This window comes from Pterocles gutturalis, unplaced genomic scaffold (assembly GCF_000699245.1).
Source record: "Pterocles gutturalis isolate BGI_N339 unplaced genomic scaffold, ASM69924v1 scaffold5038, whole genome shotgun sequence".
NCBI classification, from domain to species: domain Eukaryota; kingdom Metazoa; phylum Chordata; class Aves; order Pterocliformes; family Pteroclidae; genus Pterocles; species Pterocles gutturalis.
In genome coordinates, this window is record NW_010122780.1 from 8,767 (window position 1) to 14,416 (window position 5,650).

The window sequence follows — 5,650 nt, forward strand, 5'->3', positions numbered from 1 at the left end:
ATCAGAATATCGCATACAAAAAGTAGAATTTGCTCTAAAATAAAATTCTATCAAATCATTTAAAAAATTACAAAAGTAAAATGCATACAAACTCCAGTAAAACTGAACAGTCTTACAGGTTGAGGATAGTTTACAAAGATGCTCTCCAACATGTAAAACCCTCTTCTTTCTCCGTATGTTCATGCAGTTCAAAAAACCCCAGCCTTTAGGTGTGTCACATAATTAAAAGCCATTATTTCATCCTTATCAAGGACTTGTTTCTAAAATGCACAGCAGAAGACGTTAAACTTAGTAGGGGAAAATGAGATTTTAATCTTGCAAATATCATAGTCAGAGAAAATAAACATCTGGAAAATACATCTGTGTACTGGGAGGGGGGACAGCAGCTGGCCACTGGTGGTGACAGCCTGAAGCTCCGCCAGGCTTGCTCAGCCCAGGTGATGGGTGGGAGCAGAAAGGTCGGGGCACACAGGAGAGGTGCAGGCAGGAAAGGTGCAGGCAGGGGCTGGGGCGATGGATCCAACCCTCCGCATCATGGCTTTGCCCGTCCCAGGGTGTGCAGAGAGCGGGACACAGCTGGGGGCACCGCACCGTGCAGACTGCTTGGGGCAGCCTGGCTCTGAGCATCCCTTCCCTAAACACCACCACTTCCCAGCAGTCTGCCAGTGCAACCCGTCCTGCCTGAGGGGTTTCTATCTATAGAGCACATACAGTCTGTGCCTTACAGATTACACTGGCAAGGCACAGTTCCCCACCGAAGTCTCAAGGCTGAGGACATGCAGCCCATCTAATGGCATTTCCCAGGCCCTGTCCAGCCCTCGTCCCTCACAGGATCCCTAAGTGCTTCCCAGTCCCGACCACGGCATGTCCCTGCCCAGGGAGGTACGTGGGGCGTCTCCTGCCCCTTTACACATGGGGAGAATGAGGCATCCCCCATATGAGCATCCCTTCCCCGAGCCCCCGCACAGCTCTGTGACTAAGCAAGCGCAGCACCCGGGCTCTCACTACCTGTCCCAGCACCACGCAAACCTGCACATCCCCTCTGCAAAGCAAAACACAGTGGGTGGGGTTTTTTTGACTTTTACAAACAGATGGACTAAGGTTGGAGAAGTGGCCTGAGCCTAAAGGGAAAAGCTCCCCATGAAGAAAAAAAGGATTTGCCCGTGGTATTTTCTTCATGTAGTGATACAAAGTGAGCGCAGTGAGTCTGTCCAGATACAAAAAGTGGAGAAGTTGCATGGGGGAAGCTAGCAGGGAGAGACCACGGAAGGAAAAGCTGTTATTGCAGAGAGAAAGTCCCACCTGCCTTCTGTGTTGCACCTTGGAAAACCAGCGGCTCCATGCCGTGTGCCACAGCCACAGCTGTTCCTGCAGCACAGACCACGTCACAAACACAAAATGAAGATCAGAACCTCATCCTTGAGGAAATAAAAAATGAGACTCTAAAATCAGTCTGCAGAGCAGAAGCCTTCCCTCCAGCACAAACAACCCAGGTGCCCACCACCAGCACACCCTCTGGGCATCCTGGCCGCAGCGCTTCCCCTCCCCTCACACAGACTGCTGCCCCCCGCCCGGGCACCGAGCATCCCGCAGTGCTGCTGGGGGTCTGCAGCAGCAGGAGAACGCTGGGACCACGGGTCCACGCTACGGGCGGGCACCAATCGCTCCAAACAAGTTGCGATATCAAGTAAAAGGCAGGAGCCAGCACATCTGTGTAAATATTTGCTTTTGCTTGTCAAAACTTTGGACCAAGTTACATTTCTTCCTCTATTTATTAGTTTCATCTGTCTGGGAACACAAACTGCAAAAATCATAACCAGATTGACAGCGTCTCCTGACATTCCTCCCCTGCTGTCTGAAGCGCTGCTCCTGGAGGAAGCAAGGCAGATACTCCTGTGCCACCTACAACCCGCCTCGCAGCAGTGACAACTGCAGGGAAACCAGCCACGATGAGGATTTTCTCCTCCTACACGTGCTCCCTTCCTCCTCCCAGCCCTGACACTGGGACCCACCTCCCGGACCCACGGAAGATGATGAAGTTTGTGTTCATTTTGGCAGGGTCAGCGTTTACCCCTGCACAACTGTGCATCCACGAGGGCTGCTGCCTCCTCGCACACACATCCCCCTCCCCAAGCCTGGCGCTTTAACACCAAGGATGGCAGCATCAACACCAAATACCAAATCCATACCAAGTACTGATGTACCCTTTCATACCAGCACAGCAGCTGTCTTGACAAATTATTGCAAAGATCCAGACTTAGTGTAAAAGAAACCTCCAAAAACCTAATGAAACATAAAAATGCGTTTGCCATAGATAATTACTAAAATTTGCAAGTGACCCAATAGAAAAAATGAAGATGAAAAATTAAAATGCCACTGTCACAGTATTATAGGACAATTATATCCACTGTGCAAACTGTGTAATTCCCATTCATATCTCAGTCAATTCTCACAATTAAATAGCACTTCCCTTTCTAGTAACAGCCAATAGACGCTTATTAATCCATTCAGCTTGCTGATATTACAGTGTAAGGCCACACAGTCACTTGCTAATTCTACTGTAGAATAAGCCAGGCATTAACACCCCTGTCACCACAAAACTTCTAATTTTATATGGATTTGATCAACTCAACGCAGTACATCAGTGCTGAAATGCCCTCTGGGAACCACCGTCCCCTTACCGAATCCATCAGCCTGGCGCACCCCGGAGTTACCAGAGCAGACATTGACACAGTCTGGGGCTTTCCAACCCATTCCAAGACTGAAGATGTCCCACTCCCATTCACTTCAGCTCTGTCAGATGGTTGGAAATAACTCCGTGATGCTGTGAACCTGAATACATAACACGCATGGTGCCTATCAGCTTGGCCTCTCTGGGTGTGGGAGTGAAATGTGTAAGTTTCAGGCAAATTAGAGTCTGCTCATAACAAACTGTGTGCTCACATACGTGTAAAAGCCTTTGGGTCTGCACCTTTCTTCCAGTTTGCATGATTTTCTAAAAAAAAAATTAAAAAAATTACTATTTTAATGCATATTAAGTAGATGGTTGGCCAACCCATCCCTCTGAAATTGGCTTGGGAACACCGAAGCTCTCCTCCAAATCTCCTGCACGGACTCTAGCTCAGGGGAGCAGGCGGCCACAAGAGAAGGCAAAGGAATCAAAAGGAAATTAATGGTTAACAGCAACGACGAGAGACAGTAAACAGTGCCATAAGCGGAGCCTACATCTACTAACCCTGAGCTTCCTCATTAGCAGCATGAAAGCTAGTGCAGCTCCGCAGCTCGCAAGAAGAAAAGCCAGCAGCGCTGGAAGCTGAGCTGAGAGTCGTTATCGAGCCAAGCAGAAACCTGAGGAGCAGCCCGTACTTCAAATGAAGAACTATTAGGAGAGAGAGCTCACTACAGATCACGCTGCTAGCATTTTCAATATAAAACTCAACACAACTATTTGTATGTTAGGGGCCTCTACAATACTGGGAAAAAGTGTTCTTCAGGGCCATGAACTTAATCGGCCACGAAGAGAAGCAGATACTGAAACTTCCCAGGGCACCTTCTGCTGCTGGCAAGTCCAAGCAGCAGGCAACATCAGCTACTCTGCAGAAGTGCAAGGTAATGCCTCATTTGATAAAAAACCCTTGTTACTGACTCAAAAGTTATAGAGAGACTTAGAACTTTCTCTAATTAATAAGAGAAATATTAACTGTTTTGAGCCTGTTCTGCGCTACTGCTAATTGTATCAGTGTTGCTGAGGGCTCTCCCTGCGGTCTCAAACTCTGACTCCCAATACAGTGTGGTTATCCTGACAGCTAGGAAAGGTGGACCTAGTGATAACTCATATCCAAAAAATATTCCCACAGGTTCACTTGTGTTACTGGCATGAAATGGACTGCTCCTCCAGAGAAGGATGCTGCTGCTGGGCACAGATGCAGATAACGTATTTTTCAGAGATCTTGCTGGGAACTCTGGTTGAGACCCAACTGCAAAACGGTGCCTGCAACCCCAGCGCAGGTCTCCAGCAAAGTCCTGCCGTGCTGCCCAGCTCTGGATAATGTCTCTACTGGTGCAGAAGCATCGAGGGCTGTAATTAAGCCCACACACTACAGTGCCCAAGACAGACATAGAAACTTCTCCCAAATCATCAAAGTTCAGGAGAGCAGTGAGCAACTCAGACCAACCCCAAAAACCAACCAACGGGGTTTAATACAAGATGTTCACTCTTCTCCCCTGACTGTACGGACAGCCTGCATCTGGCAGTGCTGACAAATATTTTGAATTGTTCAATGGTTTCTGGAACAGAGGCAGAATAGGTTATAATCTGAATACTGCCCAAAGTGCTTCTCCATCTTAAAATAGTCAGGACAGTGAAAGGATTAGAAATCTGTCGCTCAGGACACTGCCTGAGCTGTGCAATTTTAATCTTAATATAGCTACAGTAAATTGCAAAAGCAGAGCTCCAAAGAGCCATCTGAGCTTGCAGTTCTGCCATGACAATGCAGCTCCAATCAGACTCTTGGCAAGTGATCCTTGATTTCAGGAGACAATAGGTAGCAGCAGCTACTGGATACTGAAACTATTCCAGGCACTAAAACATAGTAAAAATAAGTTGGACAGTTAATACCATTCATCTCAAAAGCGATAAGAGGATGATGCCAGCAGTTCTGAATGCACTGGTTAGATTGATTTAGTAATCCCGGTGTAGGTTAGCTCCATCTCCACAAAGAGTCTGCTTCAAGACAGAAAAGACCACTTAGTAGCTGATACAGGCAATGAGCTAAGTCAATTTTCTGTTACTCCAGTAAATACATCCATCGCTCTGAAAACATGAAAGCAGGGAACAGCTTGTTTTATTTTACTGCACAGATACACTCCTGAGTTGAAGGTATTAGTGACATATTCTCCCTGCAAAAGGAGGACAGCAGAATGAACGGATTGGTGTCTGAAAGGCAGCACTCAGTTCAGGGTTTATTCCAGTGAGTTTACAGTGCTGGTGTCACCCCAGGGTGGCAGAGAAGAGCCCCACACAGGAGCAAAGGGCGTTTGATTCAGATTTCTATGGATGCAGAACCCTGCACACCAGCTTCCTCCACGTGCACGCAACCCCTGCGATAAAATTGCTACAGTAGGAAATCAGTCAGCCCCTGAAAAAAAATCCATGTCACAGACAGCGTACGTATGCGCTTCCACTCACGGCAGCGCCTGGTTTAGTTACAAACATTGGCATACCACCATCCAGAGACATGATCACTTAAAATAAACCTATGTAAACACATACCTTTATATAACTTATATATAAAAGATATATAAGTTTTATTTGTGTATACATAGATATAAATATGCACGCACACACACACAAACACACACCCCTCACACAAAGCACAGAACACACACGTGGAAATGCTGTAAATGATGCTGAACTGAAATCTAAGAATATAATTAAGAAATTATTAGCAGGTTTAAAATTGAGTTAAAAAACTATTCAAAGTGTCCTTAATATTTATGTTCAAGTATGGGCCAGAATGGCCACAGATTAGTACTGATAAAAAGAGTTGGCATTGTATTTCCCACACTATGCCAAAACTCATGAGTTACTTCTCATCTCAAACTCATTTCGCCATTAGGGCACCTCAACAACTAGAAATATCTTTTAGGA